Consider the following 14,257-nt stretch of genomic DNA (forward strand, 5'->3'; position numbering starts at 1 on the left):
ATGTCAGAAAAAAATAATGCAACTGTCCTTATTATGAAACCTCTGCTTCCATCTGTTTGGCTGGCGAGAGGGACCAAGCGCTGTAAATTGATGCTAAGAACAGGCCGGTAATAAAATACATATTGGACCAGCGCTGGGGAGAGGCAGCAAGCTTTAAGCTCATGGCTTAGCCACCTCTCCAAAGATATAAATAAATAAAAAACATATTATTGTTTTTTTTACAGCACTGTGTTTTCTTTGGGGACTCAACTGGTTGACTTTGCCAACCAAAGGGTGACCTCACTGTTTTATTGCTCCAGACCGCAGCCACAACCCTTTGTAATGCGGTTATGTGAACTCGGGTGCCTTTCTCGATTCTTAACCCTTTAGAAGTAGGAAAAAATTGTGTGCTGTAAAAGTGGAGACCTAAGGGAGAGGACAGGGTTAAACCACAGAGCCTAGGGCTTGCCAATCAGAAGGTCGGTGGTTCGAATCCCCGCGACGGGCTGAGCTCCCGTTGCTCGGTCCCAGATCCTGCCAACGTAGCAGTTCGAAAGCATGTCAAAGTGCAAGTAGATAAATAGGTACCGCTACAGTGGGAAGGTAAACGGCGTTTCCGTGTGCTGCTCTGGTTTGCCAGAAGCGGCTTTCTCATGCTGGCCACATGACCCGGAAGCTGTATGCCGGCTCCCTTGGCCAATAATGCGAGATGAGCGCCGCAACCCCAGAGTCGGGCACGACTGGACCTAATGGTCAGGGGTCCCTTTACCTTTTAAGGGAGAGGACAGAGGTTTGAGAGGAGGAGGAGGAGACTTTCCAACGAAGGAAGATTGGCAACAAAAAATGATGGAGTATGCAGAAATGGCAAACCTTACTGGAAGATTAAGAAATCAAGGAGAGAGATGTTTTAATATAGAATGGGGAGAATTTATTGACTATCTGAAGAATTATTGTAAACAACTTAAATCCCTAGCAGGACTGATATAAAAACGTGCCGTGAGAATAACTTAAATAAAACATAAAAGGATGAACAGTAAATAGATGAAGCGCATTGAGCCAATCACCCATCTCCTACTACCCTCCTGAGAAAAATTTCATCCCAGCCTTCCACTATATTTAAGGGTCTGGTGACTTCTGTTTCAGTGTACAGTATCTAAAGAAGTGTGCATGCACACGAAAGCTTATACGAAAAACAAACTTAGTTGGTCTCTAAGGTGCTACTGGACAATTTTTATTATTATTTTTATATATAGTGGTACCTCTACTTACGAATAACTCTACTTACTTCTACTTCTACTTCTACTTACGATTGGAGCTCCATCCGCCATTTTGGATGCGGTTTAGATAGGATTTTTTCTACTTACGAATTTTTAGATAGGGTTGCTTCGACATACGAATTTTTTCTCCCAATGCATTCCTATTTTTCCGACTTACGAATGGGCGTTTGGAACGCATTAAATTTGTAAGTAGAGGTACCACTGTATAAGTGTTCTTGAAGCTACGAACATGAGTCTGACCAAACTGCAGGAGGCAGTGGAGGACAGGAGTGCCTGGCGTGCTATGGTCCATGGGGTCATGAAGAGTCGGACACGACTAAACAATAACAACAACAACCGCAGAAAGTGGGAGGAGGGGAGTTGATGACTGGATGTCTTAATTGGAAGCATAAATTTAGATTTGTGATTCAACTGTAAAATCTGAAAATGAACAATAAAATACATTTAAAAAGAGAGAGAATAGGAGGAGACTTGGTGGGAGAATGTAAGTTCACACACAGCCTGGAGAAAGGGAATGGAGAAACTTGCTTCTCCCTTTCTCCTGTCGCTAGAACTTGTGAACTTCTAGCACTGGAAGAGGCAGGAAACCACGGTGATGATGGTTCCACCTTTTTATCCCTGATGGGGATTCAAGGCAGCTTACCACTAAATTTTTACTTCATCCCATTCATCCAGCGAAAGGCTGGACTAGATGAATCCCAAGCCGGAATTAAGATTGCCGGAAGAAATATCAACAACCTCAGATATGCAGATGACACAACCTTGATGGCAGAAAGTGAGGAGGAATTAAAGAACCTTTTAATGAGGGTGAAAGAGGAGAGCGCAGTATATGGTCTGAAGTTCAACATCAAAAAAACCAAGATCATGGCCACTGGTCCCATCGCCTCCTGGCAAATAGAAGGGGAAGAAATGGAGGCAGTGAGAGATTTTACTTTCTTGGGCTCCATAATCACTGCAGATGGTGACAGCAGTCACGAAATTAAAAGACGCCTGCTTCTTGGGAGAAAAGCAATGACAAACCTAGACAGCATCTTAAAAAGCAGAGACATCACCTTGCCTACAAAGGTCCGTATAGATAAAGCTATGGTTTTCCCAGTAGTGATGTATGGAAGTGAGAGCTGGACCATAAAGAAGGCTGATCGCCGAAGAATTGATGCTTTTGAATTCTGGTGCTGGAGGAGACTCTTGAGAGTCCCATGGACTGCAATAAGATCAAACCTCTCCATTCTGAAGGAAATCAGCCCTGAGTGCTCCCTGGAAGGACAGATCGTGAAGCTGAGGCTCCAAGACTTTGGCCACCTCATGAGAAGAGAAGACTCCCTGGAAAAGACCCTGATGTTGGGAAAGATTGAGGGCACAAGGAGAAGGGGACGACAGAGGACAAGATGGTTGGACAGTGTTCTCAAAGCTACGAACATGAGTTTGACCAAACTGTGGGAGGCAGTGCAAGACAGGAGTGCCTGGCGTGCTATGGTCCATGGGGTCACGAAGAGTCGGACACGACTAAATGACTAAACAACAACAACAACAACATTCATCCATGGAAGGCATTGTTCACAACCCCTTCCCTAGCACATTTTTTTCTTCACAACAATCCTGCAAAGTAGGTGAGGCAGAGAGGTTGCCGTTGGCTCAGGGTGACCAATGTCAATGCGCAGAGGACGTTCAGGTGTGCAGGAGATCAAAAGAGGGAGGCACTTCCTGATTTCTCCTATTTTCGTCGGAGGAATGTTAGCGGGGAGCTGTCTGGCGCTGATGGGAGTTGTAGTCCAACACCCCTGGAAGGAGCCAGTTTGGGGAAGGTTTGTCTAGAGGAGCCATAAATGAACAGAGATGGGGGAAGGTCTCTGATCTCCTGGAAGACTTTGCAGAGCCAGGCCAAATCCAGCAAACGGAGAGTTGGAACTGGGCTGAACAGACTAGTAGGCTTCTCATGGAAACTTCCCTGAGCTCTTGGGGGGTGAAACAACAATGGTTTGCCTCCCAATTAAGTTCCTTGATTTACTCAAAAGGATACGTACAGTAATGACTAAGAGTCGCAGACTGTAATAATGTTTCTGACCTCTCCCGCTACATATATATGCCAAGAGAGAGATTAATGTGTCTTCCATCCTTTGCAAGTTGGCATGAGCACCAGATGTAAATAAAGGCTAAATATCCGGGATGAAGCTGGTGAGCTCAGAGTTGCTCTGTATGCAGCAAATATTCAATCCAGAGGTTATCTTCCTTTCTGAGCACAAACAGTTCTTCCTTATAAAAACACATTGTTATTGTCATCATCGTGCTCTGGGTATAAGGACAGGGGCATGGGGTCTATTGGGGGTGGGGAGAGGAATAAAATCTGGTATACAAGATAAGATCTCACGTCTGCCCAAGATGTTTTGCTGCCTGAGGCAAAGGGTGGGATGGAATTCCCCCCCACTGGCCTGTTCCACATTTAAGAGTGGATTGGGCTACTCTCTAAATCTTAATTTCCAACACCATGCCCGAGGACAGGCAATTGTGCGGTGAGTTCAGGGCAGGCCACCTGACTGGTATCTGTCCCAAAACAGAGGGGAATGCCTGGGGAATGGACTTCTCCACACACAGCAAAAGATAAACTGTGGAACTCTCTCCCACAGGAGGCAACGATGGCCAACAACTTAGATGGCTTTAGATGACGATTAGGCAAATTCAAGGAGGAGAGGGCTATCAATGGCTGCTGGCGATGAGAGCTATGCTATTTCTCCACAGTTGGAAGCAACTGCGCTTCTGAATAACAGTTGCTGGAAACCGCAGGAGCAGAGAGGGCTCTTGTGCTCAAATCCTGCTTGCGGGTTTCCCAGGGGCACCTGAATGGACACAGAGGGGGGCAACCAAGAAGATCAAGGGTCTGGAAACCACGCCTCAAGAGGAACGTTTGAAAGAATGGGTTATGTTTAGCCTGGAAAAGAGGAGACTGAGAGGAGAGACGAGAGTCATCTTCAAAGATCTCAAGGGCTGTCATACAAGGGATGGAGCAAGCTTGTTTTCTCCTGCTCTGGAAGGTAGGACTCGAACCAATGGCTTCAATTTACGAGAAAGGAGATTCTGACTTTCTGACAGTAAGAGCTGTTTGACAGCGAAACAGAGATTTTGGACTCTCCTTCCTCGGAGGTTCTGAAGCAGAGGTTGGGTGGCCATCTGTCAGGGATGCTTCAGCTGAGATTCCTGTATCGCAGGGGGTTGGACTAGATGACCCTTGGGTCCCTTCCAACTCTAAGATTCAATGATTCTATCAGGTTGGGCACTGTGAGGACAGGATGCTGGATTAGATGGGCCACTGGCCTGATCCAGCAAGCTCTTCTTATGTTCTTATGATATCTCTGAAGGATCTGGATCTGAGACAGGTTCCCCCACTTTTCCTGATGTCAAGTATGGCCCTGATAAGATTGAAAGGCAAATTAATGTCTGTCCAGAAAGCCTTCCAAATGTGATGGTATGTACATAAATAATCTCTCTCCATCTCTCTTTACAAGAATAACGTAGACCTCGGGCCTCAAGTTTCGCAAGTCGTTCTTTCTTTTAATTGTGCTTGCGAACAATCGTTTAATAGCCAAGAGGTCACACAATGAGATGAGAGTGGCAGCAATGACGCAGGAAGTGCGCTGAAGGTTTATGGAACACACTTGAGTCGGAGGCCAGGCCAAATAAACAGCAGAGTGGTTTTAGAAAGCCATTCCAAATGGATTTCTGACAGGAAGGCGGAGGCAAGGAAAGGGAGAGTCTTCTCCAATCTGGTGCTCTCACCTGATGTTTTAGCCCACAACTCAAAAAAAAAACAAAAAAAAAAAAACTGTGGAAGACACACCAGTTAGGAAGACTTTTGTTTGGAATAGAACAGGGGAAGTTGGGATGTTGTGCACTAATTGTCTTTGGCTGACTGGCATTGATGGGAGGACACGGAAGGTGGAGCAAGCTTGCTCTAGAATAATAGAATCATAGAGTTGGAAGAGACCACAAGGGCCATCCAGTCCAACCCCCTGCCAAGCAGGAAACACCATCAAAGCATTCTTGACATATGGCTGTCAAGCCTCTGCTTAAAGACCTGCAAAGAAGGAGACTCCACCACACTTCTTGGCAGCAAATTCCACTGTTGAACAGCTCTTACTGTCAGGAAGTTCTTCCTAATATTTAGGTGGAATCTTCTTTCTTGAAGTTTGAATCCATTGCTCTGTGTCCGCTTCTCTGGAGCAGCAGGAAACAACCTTTCTCCCTCCTCTATATGACATCCTTTTATATATTTGAACATGGCTATCATATCACCCCTTAACCTTCTCTTCTCCAGGCTAAACATACCCAGCTCCCTAAGCCGTTCCTCATAAGGCATCGTTTCCAGGCCTTTGACCATTTTGGTTGCCCTCTTCTGGACACATTCCAGCTTGTCAGTATCCTTCTTGAACTGTGGTGCCCAGAACTGGACACAGTACTCCAGGTGAGGTCTGACCAGAGCAGAATACAGTGGTACTATTACTTCCCTAGATCTAGATGCTATACTCCTATTGATGCAGCCCAGAATTGCATTGGCTTTTTTAGCTGCTGCATCACACTGCTGACTCATGTCAAGACTCCTAGGTCCTTTTCACATGTACTGCTCTCAAGCCAGGTGTCACCCATCCTGTATTTGTGCCTTTCTTTCTTTTTTGCCCAAGTGTAGTACTTTACATTTCTCCTTGTTAAAATTCATCTTGTTTGCTTTGGCCCAGTTGTCTAATCTGTTAAGGTCATTTTGAAGTGTGATCCTGTCCTCTGGGGTATTAGCCACCTGATGTTTTAGACCACAACTCAAAAACAAAACAAAACAAAAAAAACTGTGGAAGACACACCAGTTAGGAAGACTTTTGTTTGGAATAGAACAGGGGAAGTTGGGATGTTGTGCGCTGATTGTCTTTGGCTGACTAGCATTGATGGGAGCAGACGGAAGGTGGAGCAACCTTGCTCTCTGTTGCTCCAGAGCAGGGGTCAGCAACCTTTTTCAGCCGTGGGCCGGTCCACCATCCCTCAGACCATGTGGTGGGCCAGACTATATTTTGGGGGAAAAATAATGAACAAATCCCTATGCCCCACAAATAACCCAGAGATGCATTTTAAATAAAAGGACACATTCTTCTCATGTAAAAACATGCTGATTCCCGGACCGTCCATGGGCCAGATTGAGAAGGCGATTGGGCTGCATCCGGCCCACGGGCCTGAGGTTGCCTACCCTGCTCCAGAGGGTAGGACTTGAACCAATGGCTTCACGTTACAAGGAAGGAGACTGACAAAACATTAGGAAGAACTTCCAGATGGCAATATCTGTTCAACAGTGGAACAGTCTCCCACAGACCTTCTTGGAGGTTTTCAACCAAGCTTGGATGGCCATCAGTTGGATAGCCTTGAGCTGAGATTCCTGCATTGCAGGGGACTAGATGAACCCTTAGGGTCCCTTCCAACTCTATGATTCTATTATTTCAGCCATTTCCATTGCCAACTATCTCCATTCAAAAGGGAGCAGCATGTTCATTAGGAAGGAGGTTATTTTTTTTCCCCTTTTGGCGTCATTTAGAGAGAGTCCCGCATAGAATCATAGAAGCGTAGAGTTGGAAGGGGGACCCTGAGCGTCATCTAGTCCAACCCCCCTGCAATGCAGGAATATGCAGCTGTCCGATACGGGGATCGAACCTGCAACCTTCATGTTATCAGCACCACACTCTAACCAACTGAGTCACCCAACCTATCATTAGTGCATGTACAGCTGCTGGACCAGCAATCCCAGTCAAGCATCTTCAGTCCTGGTTCCATTAGCATCACGGCAAACATTTTGCTTCTTGATTTTGGGTCGTTTCAATTGGATTGGTTCCCACCATTTGGCTATCTTTGCACAAACCTACCCTTTGTAATAAGAAAGAGCCTATCCTTCTAAGTAGCACATCCCAACATCACAGAGGAAAGATGTTAGTGATAAATGAACACAGACCGAGTAGTTTCCGAAGCAGAATGGATTGTTGCCAAACACAACAGCTGTTGAAGCCTTGGGGTTCGATGTTTGTGTATTTAAAAGTGTTTGCAAACTGCTTAGTATTTTTTTTAAGCCATAAAAAATAAAAAAAACAGCATCGTGAAAATAAAAACACAACATAAAACCAGTAAGGCAGGGAAATAAAAACAGGAATTTGGGGAATTCAAACAAATAAAAACTGGTTTTAAGGGTCAGGGAAAGTTTGGGTAAAAAGAGATGTCTTTACGAGATGTTTGAAGTCACTGGTGGATGATGCTTTGTGTACGACACAGGCAGGGCTGGCCCTACGGCCAGGCTGGGTGGCGCAGGGCGCCAGAGCGCCGGCCCGCCAGGGGGGCGCCGTGCAGGGAAACGGGGGGGGCGCCGGAGGGATCCGCCGCACCACGGCGCCAGGGCGCCAGATATACTTAAGATGACCCTGGACACAGGGAAGGGCCTTCCAGAGACTATGGGGCAATGGCCGAAAATGCCCATTTGTGGGTTCACTGCCCTGTGATCTTCTGATGGGTGCAGTGTAATCATGAGCAGGTGTCCTAAGGGGCAGGCAGTCTTTCAGGAATTTCTTTGCACCGCCCCTTAGATAGGGGGTAACCTCCCCCAATTTGGTTCACACAGCTAGTCATCCGAAGGCTTTGAAAGCCCTTTTTAAAATGATCCCTAAACAATCACCGGAAAAGGTTGGGGGTCATTTTGCAGGGGCTTTCTGCAAAACTGAGGTTATTGATATCAATAACCTCAGGTATGCAGATGACACAACCTTGATGGCAGAAAGCGAGGAGGAATTAAAGAACCTTTTAAGGAGGGTGAAAGAGGAGAGCGCAAAATATGGTCTGAAGCTCAACATCAAAAAAACCAAGATCATGGCCACTGGTCCCATCACCTCCTGGCAAATAGAAGGGGAAGAAATGGAGGCAGTGAGAGATTTTACTTTCTTGGGCTCCTTGATCACTGCAGATGGTGACAGCAGTCACGAAATTAAAAGACGCCTGCTTCTTGGGAGAAAAGCAATGACAAACCTAGACAGCATCTTAAAAAGCAGAGACATCACCTTGCCGACAAAGGTCCGTATAGTTAAAGCTATGGTTTTCCCAGTAGTGATGTATGGAAGTGAGAGCTGGACCATAAAGAAGGCTGATCGCCGAAGAATTGATGCTTTTGAATTATGGTGCTGGAGGAGACTCTTGAGAGTCCCATGGACTGCAAGAAGATCAAACCTATCCATTCTTAAGGAAATCAGCCCTGAGTGCTCACTGGAAGGACAGATCGTGAGGCTGAGGCTCCAAGACTTTGGCCACCTCATGAGAAGAGAAGACTCCCTGGAAAAGACCCTGATGTTGGGAAAGATTGAGGGCACAAGGAGAAGGGGACGACAGAGGACGAGATAGTTGGACAGTGTTCTCGAAGCTACCAACATGAGTTTGACCAAACTGCGGGAGGCAGTGCAAGACAGGAGTGCCTGGCGTTCTCTGGTCCATGGGGTCACGAAGAGTCGGACACGACTAAACGACTAAACAACAACAACAATTCTGCAAAACTGCCCTCCAGCAGCAGTTCTCTGATACACTGGAAAGCCCTTTTGCAAAACCAAGCAGGGAGGGACCGACTTGCTACCCCGCAGGCAGCGCCGAGGAGGGGGCTGCTTCTCTGCCCATTTCCAAGCCCACCTGTCCAGCTGCTGTTCTGGCTTCCTGGCAAGAGCTGGGAGATTCTCCCCGAGGGCCAATTTTCACCTCATTTGGCAACCTCCGGACTCAGGTTCTCCTCCCGACTTAGTTACAACTGCCTGTTTGTCAAAACACCACCTGGGTCTACCGCTGTTCTGCAGCCACCTCTGTGCTGAGCCATAGAGCCAAATCCACGGGAGGGGGTCTCCTTGCCCCCCCATGTTCACAACCAGCTCTTTCCTCCATTGACATGATGTCCCAGCAACCAGAATGAGAGCAAGCACCTTTTTCTATTGGGTTTCAACCTGCTTATCCCCAATGAGAAGTCCAGCTGCATTCTGCAAACCCCTCTTGCAGTAAGTAGCTCATATCCCAACTCCGAATATATTAAAACTTGCAAAAATAATAATAAAAAATGACCTCATAGTTTAGGGGATATTAGGAACTAAATTATGTTCGCTGATGACAAGCGCTGGAAATTAAGCTTTGCTCCTGGGGAAAGGGCAGTTTGGTTGCTACTAAACTGAGCTCAGAAGTTGTGCAACTTCTATCGCAGGGCTGGGGCAGATTTGGCCGACCCTGAAATTTGCCAGCCAAATTTACTCAGGTGCATAAGATGCACAGGTCAGTATTCAACTAAATAGCTGCACGAGCGGAATGACTTCTGCTTGCACAAGGGGACTTCTCCACCTCTTCCTTCCATACACACCTCACCCGCCAAATCTGTTTCAGAAGATTGGGTAAGCCCCATAACAGACTTGTTGTTGTTGTTTAGTTGTTTAGTCGTTTAGTCGTGTCCGACTCTTCGTGACCCCATGGACCAAAGCACGCCAGGCACTCCTGTCTTCCACTGCCTCCCGCAGTTTGGTCAAACTCATGTTCGTAGCTTCGAGAACACTGTCCAACCATCTCGTCCTCTGTCGTCCCCTTCTCCTAGTGCCCTCAATCTTTCCCAACATCAAGGTCTTTTCCAGGAAGTCTTCTCTTCTCATGAGGTGGCCAAAGTATTGGAGCCTCAGCTTCACGATCTGTCCTTCCAGTGAGCACTCAGGGCTGATTTCCTTAAGAATGGATAGGTTTGATCTTCTAGCAGTCCATGGGACTCTCAAGAGTCTCCTCCAGCACCATAATTCAAAAGCATCAATTCTTTATGGTCCAGCTCTCACTTCCATACATCACTACTGGGAAAACCATAGCTTTAACTATACAGACCTTTGTAGGCAAGGTGATGTCTCTGCTTTTTAAGATGCTGTCTAGAACAGACTTAGGGGGTGCAAAAGAAGAAGGGGGGGATGCCTTCTGTTTTGCTAGGAGAGAATCGCTTGCACTGACGGAATCTTTACCTTGAATACAACCCACAGTTAGAATTAAAGAACAGGGCGCCTTTGGTCATGCGCTGAGCCCAGGATTTGCTTTCAGCAGCAGAAACCAAGCCAGATCATCCTCATTTCATACAAAAGTCCACACCTGGTTGGTTCTAAGCATCTCAGCAGCCCAGGTGAGCTGGAGAAACATCCTTTTGTTGATGCAGGAGTTAGACAAATAGGGCAACTAAAATGACCAAGTGACCCCTCTCTGAAGAAACTAGGAGTGTTCAGGATTTCATAGTGCAGTACTAGTTACAGGTAGGTAGCCGTGTTGGTCTGACGCAGTCAAAAAGAAAATTTAAAAAAATCCTTCCAGTAGCACCTTAGAGACCAACTAAGTTTGTCATAGGTATGAGCTTTCGTGTGCATTGGTACCTGAAGAAGTGTGCATGCACACGAAAGCTCATACCAATGACAAACTTAGTTGGTCTCTAAGGTGCTACTGGAAGGAATTTTTTTTATTCAGGATTTCATAGTTTAGAGAGAAGGAAAGCAAGAAGCAACATGATAGAAAGCTATAAAATATTTCATGGCATGGAGAAACTTTGTCTCCCATTCTCATAACAAAATATTATTATTATTATTACCTCGCCCATCTGAATGGGTTGCTGCAGTCAGTCTGGGTGGCTTCCAGCATATAAAAAACATAAGAAAACATTAAACATTAAAAGCTTCCCTATACAGGGCCGCCTTCAGATGTCTTCTAGAACTAGGACTTGTGGATGGCCAATGAAGTTGAATGCTGGAAAGTTTAGAATGGATGGAAGAAAGGTCTTTGTTAAACTATGGAACTCCCACCCACAGGAGGCAGTGATGGTCAACATCTTCATTGGTTTTAAAGGAGGATTAGACCAATTCATGGAGGGGGGGGGCTGTCAAAGGCTACTAGCCACAATGGCTGTGCCAAGAGGCAGAGATGAATCAGGCTGGTGAAGCGTCACAGGGGGTTCCCCCTCCTGCTTCAACAAGCTCCCTTCCCCCCTGGTTTCCCAGAACCAGAAGAGGCATGAAAAGGGTGGAGGAGAGGTTGACTGGAATAGTCTCCGATTGCTTGGGGAGAAGCCTGGAGAGGAGGGAGCTGTGGGGAGGTGGGGACCTTCAGTCTGCAACTGCTTCATGGGGGCAAGACCTACCAGCGATGAGTTGTTGTGGTCATTACAACTGACACTCCCGTGCAGATCGTGTTTTTGCTCGTAAAGGGTGAACTCCAACGCTCAACGTATTGAGAAATAATATATATATGATAAGAATAATATTGGAGAAAACTGGATATTTAAACCTGCTTAACCTAAATCATATATCCCAGTTTTACAGCGGCCCTTTAAAGTACGCTTCACGCAGAGTATACGCTGTCAGAAGTTGACCTGGCTAAGAAAACACCACCAAGAGCGTAGGGTATTATCTCCCTTATATGAAACCCCTTACTAGCTGCACACTTGTAAAAGTATGCAGATGAAAATACAAACGGTTGGGTTTCTTTGAAAAACAAACTGAATCTAAAGAGACTTTAAACTAAAGATAAATGCTTTCTCTCTTAGCAATATTATCTACCCACTTTCCAAACCTCCCACAAAACTCCCATTAAACTACCTGAGAATTAACAGCAAACTAGCTTTATAACTAAGCAACTCTCATACTAAGATTCAACTGGGAATCTCTTAAACTGAGAACAACTGAGAGAGTGATCTACTTAGAGATGAATCAAACTGAAAGATCTAGCTAAGAGATACAGAAGGCTTTCTGGCAGAGCCTTATATACAAGAAGCAGAGCCCGTGCCTGTGAGCAATTAACAGAAATCACCTGCACCTGATTCTCTTAAACAGACAGTATTTACATTAGACCGGCTCTAAAGTAACTTGACTATTTAAAAAATCCAACACAATGGTGTGATTACTAACACCGAGGCGGGTGCGGCAGTGCCCTGCAAAGCCCCAGTGGGCCAGGCAGAGTAATGTATACATTTCCCAAGAAACCTGAAGCATTTTTGCTAGGCTTGATGGGAAATGAAATTGCGAAGGTAGATCAAAGACTATTTATGTATGCCGCAGCGGCAGCGAGAACTTTATTGGCCCAAAAGTGGAAGTTACAAGAGATACCTATTACTATTGTGGAGTGGCAGACGAAGATGATGGAATATGCGGAAATGGCCAAATTGACTTGCAGGATCCGAGGCCAGGATGACCAGAAATTCCAAAGGGACCGGAGTAAATTTAACGTGTATTTAAATGATAATTGTAAGAATTTGAAGACACTAGCAGGATTGAAATAAATCCTACAATGTGGACTGTAGATAAAGATTTAAATTGCGCGATTGGACTTGAAACCTGTTGAAGGGAGGGAGGGAGGAAAGTCGAAATCTCGGCAGAGCTAAAAGTTGTATTGTTTGGTATTGCAATGTTGAGACTGATGTTAAAGGAAGAAAATAATGATTAAAAATTATTATTATTTTTAATAAGCCCCAGTGGGCCAGCCTTTGCTAGAGCTGCATTCTGAGAGCATCTCGTAAAATGCAAAGCTGGAGGGGACACCCAAGGGTCCTCTAGTCCAACCCCCTGCGATGCAGGAGCCACAGCTAAAGGATCCCCGTCAGGTGGCCATCTGACCTGTCTAAAAACCTCCAAGAAAGGAGGGTCCGGCAGCCTGCTTTTTCTCCAAGACTGAGAGACGGAAACGTGAGCCTCAGGCCACCCAGTGAGGTTAATGGCTGAGTGAGGATTTGAACCCGGGTCTCCCAGGTCCTAGTCCCAGCACTCTAGCCACTACACCAAGCTGGCAAATCCCTCTCCAGGATGAATGTGCAAAGTTACTACACTGCAGAAAATTGCTTGCAACATACCTCCAAGCTGCAAATGTCTGAAAATTATTATTTGCGAACCTCGTCTTTGGGGGCTTGGATGTCTTTGCAAGCCGTTCCAAACTCATCTCTCCTTTCTTTATTTTATTCCCTGGCTATTTTTAAAGTTGATGTTGCCCCAGAGTCACATTCTAAGGCAAGTCTTGGCTCAGGAGCTCAGCATCAGTTTCTTCCTTTTGGCAAATTAAATTGTGATAAATTTCTTAGGCCGGATTTTATTTTTTACCCTGGGGGGGCGGGGATTTGTTTTGCAAGAGTTCTTGTTGAACGCTCCTCCTCGTGAGCAAATTTCTTCTTCTTTCTGCCTCAGCCTGAGGGTCTAGACCAGGGGTAGGCAACCTAAGGCCTGCGGGCCAGATCCTGCCCAATCGCCTTCTAAATCTGGCCCGCGGACGGTCAGGGAATCAGCATGTTTGTAGAGTTGAAAGGGACTCCAAGGGCCATCTAGTCCAACCCTGTGCACTACAGGAACCGCAGCTAAAGAATCCCTGAAAAGTGGCCATCCTGCTTCAAAACCTCCAATGAAGTTATCCTTTACATCCACAAAATTCCTGTATTGCAGAGGGTTGGACTAGATGACCCTTGGGTCCCTTCCAACCCTACATTTCCATGATCCCATGATGCTTGTTGATGAACAATAGGTTTTTTTCCTGGGTGTTGGATTTTAAATGTTTGTGGAACGGAAGTCTAGTGTCCAGATCAAGGAAAGTCTGGAAACTAAGCCTGATGAGGAACGGTTGAAGGAGCTGGGTATGTTTAGCTTGGAAAAAGAGGAGACTGAGAGGAGATATGAAAGCCATCTTCAAATATCTCAAGGGCTGTCACGTGGAAGATGGAGCAAGCATGTTTTCTCCTGCTCCGGAGTGTAGGACTCGAACTCATGGCTTTAAGTTACAAGAAAGGAGATTTCAACTAAACATCAAGAAAAACTTTCTGACAAAAAGAGCTGTTATGCAGTGGAACAGACTCCCTCTGGAGGTTGTGGACTCTCCTTCCTTGGAGGTTTTTAAGCAGAGGTTGGGTGGTCATCTGTCATGGATGTTTTAGCTGAGATTCCTGCAGTCCAGGGGGTTGGACTTAAGATGACACTTGGAGTCCT

At 45.9% G+C, this 14,257-nt stretch overlaps 1 protein-coding gene across 3 annotated transcripts in view; it reads left to right on the top strand.

The window, feature by feature from the left end:
* Positions 1-14,257, top strand: part of SCARA5 (scavenger receptor class A member 5) — a 95,527-nt gene that overhangs the window by 9,049 nt on the left and 72,221 nt on the right. The window lies entirely within an intron of this gene.

Source organism: Zootoca vivipara, chromosome 3 (genome assembly GCF_965207765.1).
Source record: "Zootoca vivipara chromosome 3, rZooViv2.hap1.1, whole genome shotgun sequence".
NCBI lineage: Eukaryota > Metazoa > Chordata > Lepidosauria > Squamata > Lacertidae > Zootoca > Zootoca vivipara.